The sequence below is a fragment of the Thermobia domestica genome, chromosome 9 (genome assembly GCF_964235325.1).
Source record: "Thermobia domestica chromosome 9, izTheDome1.hap1.1, whole genome shotgun sequence".
Classification (NCBI taxonomy): domain Eukaryota; kingdom Metazoa; phylum Arthropoda; class Insecta; order Zygentoma; family Lepismatidae; genus Thermobia; species Thermobia domestica.
Genome location: NC_137462.1, coordinates 174,741,671 through 174,759,042, shown reverse-complemented (window position 1 = coordinate 174,759,042; position 17,372 = coordinate 174,741,671). Strand labels below are relative to the sequence as shown.

At 32.9% G+C, this 17,372-nt stretch overlaps 1 long non-coding RNA gene across 3 annotated transcripts in view; it reads left to right on the top strand.

Annotated features, from left to right (window-relative positions):
* Window positions 1-17,372, top strand: part of LOC145695223 (uncharacterized) — a 119,502-nt gene that overhangs the window by 9,635 nt on the left and 92,495 nt on the right. For all 3 annotated transcript variants that reach the window (XR_014133127.1, XR_014133126.1, XR_014133125.1), the window contains one exon: window positions 5,558-5,664. This is a non-coding gene — a long non-coding RNA (uncharacterized LOC145695223). The remainder of the gene's footprint in view (window positions 1-5,557; window positions 5,665-17,372) is intronic.

The following is a 17,372-nucleotide window of genomic DNA, read 5'->3' as shown; positions in this document are numbered from 1 at the left end:
ATAATAAATTCTAATCTTATTTCATGCTAATAGTACATTTGTTCAATTGATTTTCAGCACCAAAGATAACGAATGTTTCTTCTGTATAAAAGCCATGTTGTAATGTAGTATGTCAAAAATAGCAGAACTAATGCGAGATAGAAAAGTTTATTAAATTTATAATATATAGACGCAGGTATACTGTGAAAGATACAATTTTAATTGAAAAGTTCTTCTTGACGTAAGAAATACTTACTGTCACATACATTCAACTTCGTTCTGTGCTTGAGCCCAGGATTTGATCTGCAGCGGAGATAAATATGAGTAGTAATTTAGATCATACTTCAGTTTTGTAGATTCATTTTTGTATATAAACATGTGTCACATTTAATGTATGTGAAATATAAAGAAACTAATGACAGATTTTAATGAATAAAGTAACTGCTTCTGAAAAGCAGGTGGCAAAGGTGAATGGTTAACCCGTTAATGGGTATCACTTACAGATAATAATTATAATAAAATTCCAGATCTCTCTTGATATTCTTGTGCGTATATTTAAAGAAATAAATAATAGAAAAAAGAAATTAATGTAACTGATACCTTTAAACGTAGGAGTTGGTGCATTTTCTTATCCCTTTAAATGTGGATCGCAGTTTGCAGTGTCCTCTCCAACGAAAATGTTACTTTTGTAGTACTTAAACTGACAAAACTCACTTTACTATTAGAATATTAAAATTACAACAGCAACATTCAGTTCATGCTGACATCTGATTTTAAACTAAACATTCATGAATTGAACCAGTGATAAACTTCATTTGGGACGCTTATTTTATGACTGAACCACCATAAAGATGGGTCATAGTCGTGGTAGAACTTCTGATTTGCGGTGTACTTCGTTATAATCATCTGCATGTTTTCTAAGATAAAATGCTTAGAATATAATTCGGAATTACATAATTTCAGGTTAGGTTGTTAAAGTTAAAAAACGAAATCGATTCATAATTCTGTTAAATATTAAAGATTGAGTCTGTTTAAACACATTTTCTCTATATTATACTACTTTCATAAAGCATAGATTCAATCCTGATTATAGTCATGTGGTCAGAATCCGAATCGCATGTGTTATGAAAAATAATCACCGAAAAAACTTTTCCTATAGAGAGAAATAGAAAGCGAAACTGTGGTCAAATTATGAGGTCGGTATCTAGAATGAAATAGAATTTTCGAAACCTTAAAAGAGGGGAAATTGTTCATTTTTTCTATGCATATGAGTTTTTTCGTTGAGTGAGATCACGGCAGGTATTCTTAATATTGAAACGGTTACTGGACACTCTTTTTAACGTAGCTAGAAACTCCCAAACATAGCACTTCAAGCTGATAAACTCATTTCTTCTTAAGTAAAAAGTTTCTTCTCTTCTTTTTTGTAGAATATATTCACCAGTACAATATATTGTTTCGAATCATTGCACTTTAATGTTCCCCAATATGACGAAATCACCAGAATTCTCTCCAACATTTGTTTTTCCAAACATACGTACTGATTATATTCTCTTTTGAGTCCATAATTGTTGTGTGTAAAAAATCAGTACAATATTCATGTTACTAAGTATTGACACGTAAGCAGCGAAAGACAGCTTATTCCAAGTGTATTAAACTTATCTTACATTCAGTGTGTTTGAAAAAATATATTTCGATCACTGGAGATTTCCCTCAAATTATAACCTTTACTTTATTTTATTTATTTATTTTTCATAATCCTTGTTGTAATTTGATGTAGATGCCTATGTGGGGTCGAAAATTTATTTTCAAAAACATGGAATCAGAAGCTAAGGCAAAAGATAAATCTAGAACATATTCGTTCAGAAGTTGGAACTGGTGGGAATTTACTATTGATCGTTCATATTTAAAATTGTATGTGCCCTTTTATAGAACCTATACTTAATGCGTGCACTGAGTTTTTGCCTGTCAAATTATTGTCAGTATAAGTTATCCATGAGAAACATACATAAGACATATACAGAATAATTTTTATAATTGGAATAACTTGAACCCATGTACGGTCACCAACAAAATTGCATACCCATCCAATAATAGATTGTTTCGTAAATTAATGAATGAATGGATTAGTTCTAGTGTAGTTATCGTTATCTTTAAGAAAATTTCTCTCCCTCCATAGAAAACTTTACTTTGACTTACTCTTTCAGAATTTACTAGAACTAATTACGGGATGAGTATAAGCTCTTAGCTCTTAGCTTTTCATATTTATGGATATTGTGGTATTTATTTTTTTTTAATATGATCATGAAATACTATTCTTTGATACATAAATGCATTTTTTCTTCTTCATTGGAAGTAAATTTTCTTACAGTCCTAACAAAAGTATTCTGCAAAGTTATTGTAAATGACCTATACAGTGGTATTTAACCTAAAATTTTGAATACCAGCTTTGGATCTATTTGTAACTAAGAATAAGTAACATCTTAGAAAAGCTCTAACAATATATTAATTGTAACTTGGGTTTAATGATGCGGCAATAATCGATGAATGATGTGCCCGATGAAGGCAATGATAAATTGCCGAAACCTTTAACACAAGTTATTTTTTTATATATAGTTAGTGCTTTGGTAAGATGTTGTATATTTTTAGTTAAATTTTTGAATCTATTAAAGAATAACCTATATTTTCTGTTTGATGCTATTATTTGACGCCTTTAAATTTTAAAAATTCTTTAGTAAATGATCATGAGAGGTGTTTTAAATCCTCTTTGTAGACATTTTCTTTTCGATAGCGGGTAAAGACTTCTCTCCAAAATGTTTGCTTCAGAGAAGCGTGAAGAATAGCAGTAAGTTAGGGATGAAGTAGTTTGGTCTTCAATATTGATAGCATTTTGTTAGATATTAAAAAATTATCACTCGTTAAATGTAAGGTTCTTCAAATCTCCTTCGTCCACTTTCTTCATTCCACCATTTTCATTCATTGCTCATCATCACCGTCTCCTTTAGCCTAACCGGCTTATCGTAGGACGTAAAACTCAAAGATTCATTTTTCAAATCTCCTTCGTTTCACCCCGTCCTCCGAAAACACGTGACTTGTTCCGTGCCATAAGAGAATATGCGTTATATAATGTAGCTTTATTTCTCTTTGTTCAAAAAATGGAACAGACTTTTTCTACTTAACATTTAGTACTTTTTCCTTCTTGACGGTTGCTTTTTTTCTTTTAAGGGAAAAAATTTCGTTTACCAGCTCACATTTCGTCATAGACATTCAAGTGAATCCAATTTCATAAGAGGGACTTGTAATATCTTTGTGGCTAGCTTGATGGCTTTCTGTGCAATGTTCTTACAGTTCAAACCCTATTGATAGCACAACGCCTTGGATGGGAACCCGAGAAATTCGGTTCCTCCGTAGATTTTCGTACCACGTTTGTTGTTTTAGGAACCATGTGTTACAACGATATGTAGATTCTCGGAAATGTGGATAAAGTTTAATTCTTGCGATTACAGTGTAAGATTTTAATTCTTGCAATTACAATCTAAGATTGCCTACTTCATTTTAGTGCTGAACTTGTTAACATTCTCTCCAGTAATGCGGCTGCCGGATCATTAAGTATTAAGGTATACCTCCGGTAAAAGGTGCTGAATGTATCAGCGGTGGTTCGGCCAATATATAGATACAATAGATAAAACAAACCTTTGTTTTAGTAGATTTTAAAATAATTGGATGACATACAAACTATGTAATTAATAAATTTGAATCTGGTATTTCTTTTGTCTAATAAAAATGATTAAATCTTAAACCATGTTTCAAAGTGGTCTTGTACTACTTTCTCAGGCTGGCCGATGTTTCACATACTGCTTTGTCCCCTCTTACACCGTCGATGGTGTGATTCTTGTAAACTGGATAAATTGATAATTTATGTGTACAACGAGAAGTAAATGTTTTAAGTGTTTTACAATCACAAACTAGCTTATATAATAACATAGTTTATTACGATGAACTTCAGGAACTTTTTACATTTTGCACAATAACACTAGTATAAATAAAAAGACTCACTAGTCAGTAAGTAAAGCACTGCGAAATAACGTAGATAAAACTATGTTTTAAAAACAGTTCGATGTATCCTGAAATTCAATAAGAATGTCGTTTATATTCTAACATTAAGGGCATAGTTGATAACGTAATCGATATAAATTCACTTTCTTATGGCTTTGTGGTAATTAAATTCGTTGTTATATCATCCTGTTCTCTATCTAAATTACCTTTCTCCTGGCTATTATATAAATCTTCGACCACAGTCCTTTTGTTAATGAAGATAGATGCTAAAACTTGACAAGCACATCAGTAGGGAAGTCAGGATTTTGCATGTTATCTAAGTCAGAAGGAGTGTGTTTGAAGGAACTATACACAGAAAGATAATTTAGATACAGATGATACATCATGACAAGTTTCATTAATAAAAGGAACAATTGATTCATATTTTATTTATCCACACAGTTTATAGTTTTTTACAAAGTAGAATTTTTCATTATATTTAGGGATGAACAGAAAATATCCATTATGAAGGTTAACAAGTATCAGCCTAAATTGTTGAAAGCATAATTTGTCTGCGTCACTTTTCAATGTTTTACTTTTGTGTCTTACTTACAGTAGCGTTATTGTGCAGAATATTTCAAAATGGTTTCCTAAGATACCCGTGTAAATGAAACTATTGTTTTATAAGCTAGCTTGTGAATGTAAATAAATTACATTAAAATTTATTTTTGCTGTATACAAATTAATAGTGTAAGTCTACCCAGTTTTCAAGATGAACACGTCATCAAAGACTAACGATGTAAGAGGTAAAAAATATGTAATTAACGCAACATTGACCAGCCTGAGATAGAAATACAAAACTACTTCGAAATATAATTGAAGATTTAATCATTTCTCTTACAACAGAAACTACTTAAGCGTTAAATTCATCTGTTACGTGTTTCTTTCTGCATCATCTATTATTACAAACATTTTAATTCCTAATGATATTCTGCATGCATGCATACATAGATAGCAAGCAATTTTAATATGCTACATACTTTACTTGTATTCTGAAGTTTCTAGTTCTTGTTAAATAGAATTACCATGCTTCCTTTCCCTATTTTGAATCAAAAACTAGAAGCGTTCGTGCGTCTCAAAGATGTCATTGAAAAGAAATAGTCCTTATATTTTTCCTCCTCTTGCTATCAGAATTTCAAATAGGGTACCAGTCATTGTGAAAATTTAAGCCAAGAATACGCTAATTACGTAAATGCCAAGTACTTATTGGTGTCTTTTTCCCGGTATTTCATTCAGTTATTTTAGTAGTGTTTTCTAATGTAGATTCACATAAGGAGATAGTACTTTACCATTCCATGAACTGGTCTGTTTCAAATTTAATTCAAAATCGGAATGTTATTTCACTACTGTACCCAATGACATTGACATATGGTGAAGTTGTGTTGAAATGCAAAAACAAAATTTTAGCAAAACTTGACTGTTTTAACAAATTTTCCAAAAGATAAAGCAATTATCTTTAATTTTGATTAAACCTTTATATTGCCAGAATATCAGCAATCGTCTTAAAGATGCTCCCTTGCATCGTGAAAACGAAGTCAGGATAGCAGGGTCTCCAATGAAAATTGCCCTTCTTGCAGATGGTCCTTTTTTTAGGTAAGATTTTTTTGTGTGTGTATTTAGTTTGAATTTTGTTTAATTTTTGAGGTTAAAAACATTGATCTTGACTATTGTCTTATTTTGAATAAATGTATATGAATTGAAAAATAGCTAAATGACATTGAAGTACAGAATAATTAAGAATTAAAATCGATTAATTAACCAACTGGATTTCATTTCACGTGACATAAATCCGCGGACAAATTAATGTTGTGCATGCAATTAAAATCCATAAGGCTGTAGACTGTAAATTACTATATTGGAAATTCAGTCCATTGTTTTGTGTGGCGAAGGTATTTTTCCTTTTTTTAATTGTAGGGAAATTCTAAAGTTGATTTAATGACCTCCTTTCTGTAAGTAAGTTTTTAATATTATTAAAATTTGATGGGAAGCTAGTATGTTTAAAGATGGGATTTATTCGTAATTGATTCTAGTGTGTAAAGATTTTTTTAAGAAGTATTCCACAACGATAAGTTCTTTGCTTAATGCGTAATTTACGTGATAAGAGATCTTCTGTATTTGATAAAACAGTAGTACGTTTCGTCAATATCATCTCTTTCATTAAATGTTGGAAGGCTTCACTCGTTAAAGTTCTTTCTCAACCATACTGGGAACAAGAATTTGCAAGGCACAAAGATTTTTATTATTTGACCCTTTTCAACAGATAGTGTTACCTATTGGAAAGAAATTAATGTAGGAATAAAGTAATATATTTGTTAAAAAGTGGTCAAATGATCTTATATATATATATATATATATATATAGAATTGAATTTCCGTTTCCGGGATATGTTGTTGTAAGTTGTTGTTTGCAGTGTGGTTGGTAAAGAATTGAATCGATGAACCAAAATCTCATGGCTTGTTCTCTTCTTTCATAAAAATCAGAAATTAACATACACTATTTGTATTCATTACTTTCGTGAATGTTAAAACACATGACGAGGATATGAGAGGTAACTATACTACAAACACATGCCTAATAGTAATAAGAATGAGCTTCGTTAAGGTGAAGGAATAGAATCAGTTATTATTGCCAGAAGAACTTTCTTTCATAATAGTGGAAGTCCTCTATTCCAGAGTCTAGAGAAATGAATGAATAAAACATAGGTAACAGTATGAGAAGCACAATGAACTTTTACCGTGTAATTGAGTATATTTACAAAGAAGGAATGTTGAGAATGCGCATTAAATGTAGCGTGTGTAGTTTTCTTGAACATCGATGCCGACTCATATAAATTTAGATAGTTCTAGGCTCTTCTTTTTCAGACATTCACTTACATAGTACCTCTCATATTAGTTTTTCGCATGCAAGTTGCAATCCTGAGGACCGCGGTGCTTCAGTTGTAGGCTGGTCACATCTGGCGCTTGGAGTCTCTGGTTCGATCGTAACTCGGGCCAGAGGGTTTTTTGATGAGTGAATCCTTTGTTTGCGAGTTTCTTAGGGTTCTCCCACTTCTTTATGCGTCCATTTCATTCACAGTCATCACTGTCTCCCTTAACCTAGGAGCATAATCATAGGACATTAAAAAAAAAAAAAAGTTTCCCGTAACAACCTTTGGTAAATGAGTAGAATTATTATTTTTTTAAATTATTTCAATGAGGAAAATAAAAACGTGCAAAGAGTCATTAAATCCGAACTTGTGAATTTCTCTTAATTTAAATATTAAGGAAAAGGGAACAGTTCTACACATGAATCAATGGATTTTATGTCTGACAGTGTTTCTAGTCTACAGTCTTAAGGTAACGACAGATAACAGAACTTTACGTGGTTTGCTGCTTACATTTCTCTTTAAGCATATAATTCCATTACCACTTCACATAGTAAAATCTGATTTACTGCTTCTGCCTTACTAGGCTATGTAAATAGAATCTTCTTCGCGCAGAACACTGAAATAAGTTAGGAAAAATTTCGAAGCAGGTACAGAATAATAATTGCTGGTAGTAGTTAATACGAGATAATAAGCGGACCTCTGAAATTACTATACTTCTGCCAATTCCAAAACAACCAAATGAATAATACGCTGTTTCGCGCCGAGGCATTTTGCCTATTGCAGCAGAATGTAGGAGGTTTGTTTACTAGAAATACATATAAATATCACTAGAAGCTTCAGTGAGGTGAGGGTTGGGGATTCTCCTACATGACCAGATTCATTGTTCAAGATTTTAAATTAAAATGGCATCAAAATGAGGCCATAATAAAACATACATTCAGAAATGATTACTTCATCAGTGTGTATTCGTTAAAATCAACATTATTTCACTATGTTAAGAAATACTTCTCAAGTGCCATGTAGTTTGTGTGTGTGGTTCTGAGTTCAACACTTTGTGAGGACTACGTGAAATAAGAATACAAAATTCCGGTTGAGACAGTCGGAGGTAATTTAGATGAGATCCATCTACAGACGTTATCCATCAAAGATCCGTCTTGTCAGCGGTAATCTTCGTTGGCTATAATGTCACGATGTTGAAGTATATGAAAGGATTAGAGAGCAATTCAGAAGTAGCGGGAATTGCTTTTTACTGATTTTCATTTGTCAAGGAGTAGATGCACATGCATGATCCCAAATTCGATCTCCGGTAGGATTGTTTGCTTCAGTTAAAAATCTAGTGTTGGATCACCTTCAATCAATACATCCCTCGGTTCTAAAAAGGAATGTTAAGCTCCAATCATTATTTTCTTAATTATAAAACTGTAGTAACAAAACCGGAGTGTAAACTTTAAGCATTAAAAGTAGGCTCATACCGTAGTTTTCCAATACTCGATACTAATGTTGACTTCCGATATTCGGTGCTTTTTTTTTCAGTTTTATATCGTTATCATCAGACTTGTCCGCGTCGAGTAAGTGATTGTTATTATTATTATTATTATTATTATTATTATTATTATTATTATTATTATTATTATTATTATTATTATTATTATTATTATTACAGAAATACCTGTCCTAGAAACAGATTGATTTCACTGTTTCATAAAAAGTACTTGTTATAGTTCTGTCCCATTTTTAACTTTAAATATATCCACACATACGATGGTTTTCTTTTCATCTACAGGAGCGATAAAAACAAAAAAGATGGTAGCGCCGTGTTTTTTAAATGTATTTATTTATTTATTTGTTTTAAAGTTGAGAGGATCAAAAACTTTCATATTGAAAATTGAAATTGTAATTAATTGGGAAATGTACAGTATTTTTCTGGTGGTACTTACCTTTCTGTTTTCAGAGAGTGAAAATTCAGTGATCTGTGGTCAACTGTGACCGCGTATAAGAGAGGGCGGGAAAGAGAGTGGGTAAGCTTGGCATGAAAGAAAAGTAATTGCACCAGATGAAGCAGTTGCCCAAAAACCTTGACGTTTGTTCCATAACAGTGTGATGAATATTATTCGCCTTTCTGTTTCAAATCATCTTGAAGCTGAAGTAAATATGTGAATATAAGTGCGGAAGTTGCAAAGAAGTCGCGAGAACATTAATAGAAAAGAAAACATAGTTAACAAAATGAAGTATTGAATCTTGGTTTTTATTTTATGAGGTGGTGTTTGATATCAGCCATCTACCTCTGCACATACAACATTGCTTGCTATATTACGAAAAGTACTTCAGAGAAATTTTTATCTTAGGAACCTCCTATATCAATTTGAGGATCTGGTTCCCCTATTTCTTTTACTCCTGTAAAAGTGTATTGAGTTATGTAAAATATAATTAACATAACGGAAGCATAAAATACTGCAAGAACACAGAGTATTAACGAATTTAGCTTACTTGTTTGTAATTTTAATATACTTTAATTTGTTTAGAATACTTATGGAACAAACACATCAGAGTTGTGGAAATGATAATGAAGACGTACCACATTATATTTGAGAATATTCTATTTAATACGTTATGCGGAAGAATTATCAAATGCAGTTTTGAGTTCAAAAAATTTTAAGTGATGTACTGTATTTATGATAACATAGTGCAGGTAATTCGTCTAGGACACACATCCTTAACTCTTAAAAATTAAGGGGGGGGGGGGCACGTATGGTGAAAACAAGCTTTTTTTATTAACGAATTTTCCGTAATAATTTGATTTACTACAGCAGAAAAAGAATTTATGATAAGTCTTTGATATATTGATTACAGCACACTTGTAATATCGAGTGGGCAACAGAAAAACTATATCATGTTAGAAATGTTGGGATTATGCTAATTTACAGTTACAAATAGCAGAACTAACTACCATACTTCAAAGACTCAAACTCATATTTGCCGCGTTAAATTATTTGAACCTCTATTAGGAGACGTTCTGCTATAATATACAAGAAAGATATTAAATGTATGATTTCCAAGGTTAGGATTTCCTTAAACAGAAAGAATACGTGACTTTCGTAAGAAATACACGGAAGGTGTATAGGATATTTCGAAACTCTTCGGAAATAAATAAAACCTTTGGTTTGAGAAGATGGAAGGACATCAAATAGTATCTTAATCATGTGAATTATAAAAATCGTAATTGTGTTATATTTGCTCCAGAGGGTTTGTTTCTGCATCGATGAACCATACGGAGTCATAAATTAGAGTTCAGTAACTAGAAGTGATTATAAATAAAAGTGCTATTGTTTGTTGTCATGGAGGTAAACAGCTGAACCGTCTTTTTGAAGTGAATTCCTGATTATAGTTAGTACCACCTCAAAATGGGTTTCTATTATGCCATTTTCATTAAAGTACATATTCTAAGGGTGTAGGGGAAGAAGTTAAGCTAATGCGTCTTGAGCTTATGAAGTAAAACAGATAGAACTCTGAATATAATCTCCGTCTTTTTGAAGTGAATTCCTGATTATAGTTAGTACCACCTCAAAATTGTTCCTAAGGAAAAGTATTTTCAATATTTGTTTCGGATTAGGCAGTAATATTTTGTTAAACGCGCACGTTACTGTTTACTGGGGTAATTTAAAACTTGCAAGTGACATGTTAAAGGTGAGGATAGTGTTAGCATATACCACACACTTTTAATAATTTAGAGTTTTCAGTTGTTATGAAACTTCTTACTTTTAGCATTGAGCAACTTGAATAAAAATTTTTACTAAAATAAAATAGATATGGAATTTAGTGGTATGTTTTCTTTAAGTGAATGTTCGTCATGAATTCTAAAATACACGAATTTGTTTATACAGAATACCAAAAAAGTGTCGCAGTCCTATCATCCAATAACTTACGAATCAGTTCAAATAGTGAAACCCTACTAGCAGCTTTGTTATGTCATGTCCCTGTGTGTTTTCTGTAATACTAATTTAATTTATGAATATAAACCGACCAAAGTAACGTAAAATATAAGAACTCCAAAGTGGAATGTTACTTCGAAAACTTAGCCTGTCTCATTTACACACGTAGAACTCGATAATCTCCGTTATAGCCCATGATAACATGTGTATATCGAAGATGTATTCATAAAATATACACAGTAATTCATAAAAGTAGAAAGCTTCTCTAACACAAACAGAAGGTACTCAAATAGAACGTGACCGAAACATAAATAAAATTGAAGAAATCCATAAAAAAGAACAGAATTAACTCAAAATCGTAGTAACTATTTACTCTAATAATATCAGGTGGGTGGCTAATACCAGTGTGACTATACTCGGGAGTTGATATAAACAAGATATGATACGTTATTTGTAAGGGAAAACAGGGTATGTTGGCTCAGTGATAGAACACTCACCTCTAGTGCTAGGGATCCAGGACATGAGAGTTTGTGGTTTGTAACGTGTCCGTCAGTTTTCGTGAGGTTTTCCTTTTTTACGCACATGCTCATTCACAATTGTTTCTGGCCATTCACTTTTCAATCATCCGTCTCCTTTACCTCATGCCGTCCCCAGTAAACTTGTGGCTTGCGCCCACGGGATCTCGGATTTGATTCCATAAATTTAAACTACGATGATTCGAAGTATAGCCTCAGTGATTTTCTCTCTCTCTCTCTCTCTCTATATATATATATATATATATATATATATATATATATAGAGAGAGAGAGAGAGAGAGAGAGACTGAGACTGAACACCAATCCACCAAAGAGCGTAAGCGTGCAAAATTAAGATTTGAAAAGAAAATCACCTAAGAAGAAATAAGATGTGATTAAATGTAACATTAACCTGGCAACCTTGAGTTGATAATGTATACAGAAAATTATTTCCTTGCGCTTCAACGGAGATGTCTGTCAATCTTCATGAATGGCATGGGTTACGTAGGCCGCCCAAATTCTGCAGTTCTGTGTACGTATCTTTGAAAATGGAAAACGCTTTATAACGAGTAAATCTTGTTAGTTCAGGAATGAGTCTTGAAAGCTTCGACGAAAAAGAATGCGGTTGTCACAACAGGGCAGTTTCGTTTCCTGGCCAATGGCAATATCTTTAGCACTTTGCGCAACTTGTAATGAATTGTAAGAATTTCCTTACTTTCATGACACAAAATTGGGCAGACTTACGTGGAAATTTAGAAAAGGTACTGTGAAACCACTTCACAAATTCAGGTTTTAAAAACTCCCTTTAATTCATACAAAGACATCCTGACCTCCCTATCGTACAACTCCTTTACTTTGATCGATAAAAGGGTATCCCGGCTTTCTTTCCCTTCTGAATTTAAAGGCGAAATGGCGTCCTTTCGTTTCGAACATCGATATCAGGGAATGATCTGCTAAATACAGTTTGCACATTAAAATCTTTTAGCGCTTTCCGTTAGTCTAGTGACTAGCACGTGCACATGGTCCCGGGTTCAATTGCCGGTGGGAGCACAAAAAGTTTTTGATTTTACCGTTCTGCTCCATTAATCATCCATCTCTTTTTAGTCTAAAGGGCATAGCAATAAAGCATATTAAAAGCAAAACAATAATAATATAAAAATTATTCATTAAAATGATTAAGTAAGAAAGTACGTCTCGAAAAAAGAAAGGAAAACTTCATTGGTAACTCATTTACATATGAGTTTTAAGTAAATGATAGTAGAAACTAATTCTGAAATATAAAAATGTCGTATATAATAACTAATATAGATTTTACCATTCACATAGTATGATTTAGATGGAATTTCAAGATGATGATTACCTACAAAACACTACGAACATTCATTTTTCTCTTTCCCACCTTTGACAGATGCAAATAAGGTTGTCATTTCTAGGATTTATCTCACCCTTCTAAACATTGAAATACCAAAGGTGACCCTGTTCTGCATTTAGAAATCCTACTAATGGACATTGATCAGCAAAGAGTGAATAATAATAATAATAATAATAATAAATACCCTGTTATTTTTTATTTTCTGTTTTTTAACATTGTAACACCAATCTGATCGTCATTTGTTTAATCCCGAAAGCATCCCACAAAAAAAGAATTCGAATACATGATTAAAACTAGAGACATCGAAAGCTCAATAAATTCATCTGGACTGAACGACGAAATGTTTGACAGTCTAAAACACTAGAAATGCTCGTTCTTCACACGGGAAGAGTTAATTGTGATAAAAAGAAAAGCGGAAAGTTGAATGTTTGAGAAATTGCCGCTTTCGAAAGCACTTCAACATGTTCAGTCATTTTTATTGAAGAGTTTGTGCACTGAATTTCCTACCTCCATCGCAAATGAATCATTCCAGTGGGCCCTTTCTAAATAAAGAAAGACAAACTTGAATATTATTCAAATTCCTACCCGCCCTTCCTCCTTTAGAAATGGAATGTTTGGAAACGCTAAAATATGCATTCCGTTATTTGTAATTAAGTTCATATACTGTTTCGCATTACCAACCTTGAACGTATCTTTATATTCGGTACTTTCAGGGTAAAAAATAAATATGGATATTATATAAATGACCCTCTTTTCTGTCTCAAGATAGGAATTGTCGAAAACTTCGAAAAATATATTCCTTTATTTTTGGTCGAAAGTCTATATACCGAACTACACTCCTCTTACTTTAGCAAGTCCTCACATTCAGCACTTTCTGAGAAAGGGAAGGGAAATTTGAATATAATAGAAAAGGGAAATTTGAATATAATAGAAATGTGACACCCATTCTCACTCTGAGGAGCGTAATTTTGAAAAACGCTGAAACACATATTTCCTTATTTCTATAGTCTATACTCGTATACCAAATTTCACATCTCTAGGTTAAAAGCCAGATGGTGTTCCCCTTACAGGTAGGATTCCATCTTTCTTAATAATAGCTGAAATCCCTATAATATATTGCATTATTCAAAATTCAAAAAAATAACCATCATTTAGGCTAACAATATTGTACATCTCGTTGTAACTGCGTGTGCAACGTTTGAACTAATTCCATATAGGCTCAAATTGTAACTTAGGTTAAGTAAACCTTTACATTGTTGTATTTTAACACTAAGCACTGTTTCACAGTTATTTATATTGAGACGCAGTCAACCTTCACTGTAGAACCAATAAATACACAAGAACTAACTTCCTTCTCATCCCCTAATTCGACATTGTCTAAATGAAAAAAGGGAAATTGTAGTATAATAGAAATGTTTCATCTTTTCTCCCTCAAGATTTGAATTTCGGAAAACGCAAAATATTTTTCCTTACGTTTGATTTAGAGCCTGTATACAAAATTTTACTCTTCCAACTTAAGCGAATCCTCACACTTGGCATTTTATAAATAAAGGAAGGTAATTTTGGAAGGTAAGGAAGATTTGGATATTACAGAAATGCTCCCCATTTCTTCCATAGGAGCGATATTTTCGAAATACGAGTTCTGTTATTTTTAATCAAGTTTTTATATGTCGAGATTAGTCTCTCAAATTCCGGGATTGAAATACTCAGTTCTTGGCAAAATGTTTGATTGTCCTATTATCCCCCTTATAATATGTTTAAAAAGAAAAAAAAAATTCTCATCTCTCGCCTCCATGACAAAAGGAGTATTCTGTCCAATTTTCGCATTCTTATCTGTAGTAGTATGCCCTGGGCAATATTGAATCAGATGCTTCAACTGTTGTATAATAGTATAGATGAATGGAAAACCTTAGTGTTGCTATTCATTCGCACACTCACTGATAATAGACATAAACAGTATCACTGCCTCCTGTATTTTTGAAAAGTCCTTCTTTCAGCCTTGAGTGTATTAGTCTGCCGAAACACAAAACAGTAAAAAATTTGCAAGGTGTCATATGGACGTAACATTAATATTTAACTTAATATTAACCACATGAGAATAAGGTTGCTTTAATGCGGTGGAGTTAAATAATAAAATAGTGCATGTCTTATTTGAAAATGCTGGTTCCACAAAAAGTGAAGGCAAGTTACACAGACGACCAGTTTCACTGTATTTATTCGTTTTTCCTTCCGTGCTATAAGTATTAAGGTGCTTATTATTCTTATAAATATTATGTATACGTGTCTTCCAATACTGATTTATAAAGGATGTTACTAGTAGAATTTCATTATTTGCAGTGGTTCAATAGCTATTGGATGATCATGTTGCGTCACTATTCATATATCCTGTATATTCGTTTTTTTTTTTTTCCTCGGGAAGAAAAAGGAGAATTAGGACAATGGAATTAAATGTTCAGGGTGTCATCTGTTAGAGCTCTTTATGTTGTATTCAGAACTACTCTCAATTTAATCACGTTCTATTTCTATACCAAAGCTACATCGAAACATTGTCTGTGTTTGTGTGTGTGTCTGTGCGAAGAATGTACAATTGTTTGATGTACAGCGGGGGACACTTCTAAATGGTACAGCCATATGGAGATTTACGGCTAAGGTGTACCATTTAGAAGTGTCCCCCGCTGTACAAAGTAAACCAAAACGCAGTTTGAAATCGGGGGCCGCGGTGGCGCAGTGGTAGAGCGTTCACCTCTGGTGTATGGGGTTCCTGGTTCGATCCCAGCTCGCGGCAAGTGAACTTTGTGGTGGACAAGCACCGTGTTCGTGGGTTTTTACGGGGTTCTCCTGTTTCCTTCCACTTCCTTAATTCCACCATTTCATTCATTTCTCATCATCACCGTCTCCTTTAGCCTAGCCGGTATAACCGTGGGACGTAAAACTCAGATTTCATTTCATTCAGCAGTTTGAAATCAATTGATGTTTCACGCTTCAGATCAAATCGGTAAAACTGCACAAATTATAATACATAGCAACTTTATTTACCAACGTTAGTATCGAAAACAAGTTAATATTTCTAATTTCTATGTACAAGTGTCAAATTTAATCAGTTATGAAAATTACATAAAGCAATAAAGTTATCACAGAAAAGAAATCCCGAATCATAAGAGATTTTCCAAGACGGAATGTCTATAGCATTTTAGAATCAAAATCTCGTATGTTCCCAGAAATTATATATATGAAGTGTTAAACTAGAATTTATCTCCAACTACTTTTGGTTTGCTGTATACACCAACGGCGCATTCTTCGCGACGTATTGTCTAGTACTGTAGTTTACATTGTATTAAAATAATAATAATAATAATTCGCAATATGGAAAATAAAGCAATCCAGAAGGTTCGGTATAACTTTGGAGTGGAATCGAACTAGGGTAACTGAGAGCATTTCTGAGTATGCCTTAAAAGGAGCTCTGTTGGGTAACCTAGAATGTTTCATTTTGTTCTAATGCTCCCTACCCTTTCTGGCAAGCTGTATAGTTAATAAAAACATTGGATAAGGTTTGTTGTGGTAGGTCTACCAACAGAAAAAGTTCCCACATCTAAAGGAATTGCTCATAGTCCTTTAAAAATGTGTGTGTTAAAAATGGAATTGCCATTCATCTAGTATGGAAATACCATAGTAAAGCTTCCCGGACTGGAAGCATTGTCCTGTAATCCAGCTCTCCAAGACCTATAATATGAGTATTGATCTTACATGGTCTGCCCATCCGCGAAATGCACAGGATTTAAGCTCTGGTAGTGGTTCGGAGGCGACCGTAATAGTAGGTCTTGTCTTTCGTAGCCTCTGTGTTGCATATGCACATAAAACACAAAAGCTCAAACTCACTATAGTAGAGCTTGCAAAGTAAGCTGAAATTTCGGTATGTGCTCATTCACAATCATTTGTCCTAACTTCTAAGAGTCTTGTATCACAAATATTTAATTGCGAGTAATAGTTTTGATCGTACTATAGTAGTAAATAAGGTAGTAATTCCATCTTATTGTCTTGGTGCTGAAAAGTGGTTAAATTCCAATTAATTAATTTGTACTGAAATATTTCTTCCGTTTTTCTTCACGCCCACATTTATAATTTTTCATTTCGATAATTTTCGTTTCGTGAGCAGTGTCCATATTCATGCCTCAGACAGTGCTACAAAACATTTGAGAAGTTTTTCCCTCAACTTTTTATTCAAAAACCTACAATATATTTCTTTTTTCTAAATTCTTTCGCCATTATTATCTTTTATTTCATGTTTTCACTAATAACATTTACCGAGATAATGAAACCTAGTCATTGTTCCAATTTCTTTTCTCTTGCTTCTTTGATGAGACACTTCGTTCCTATCACTATTACTTTGGTCTTTCTATTACCTATTTATTTCTTCGCAACTAAGTTTTCTTCTATTAATTTTCCTTTCAGATCTAACAGTAGTAGTCATATCATGTATTTCTTATGCAGACTTTCTCACTATTGGTTCTAGGTAGTTACTAAATCCTGTTGGCGTGAGGCAATATCCCTACCGAATTCTCCCTTCAGTTGCATTTTCTTCTGGTATTTCTTCTTCTTTTCTAACAGGTGCTTTTTGATTC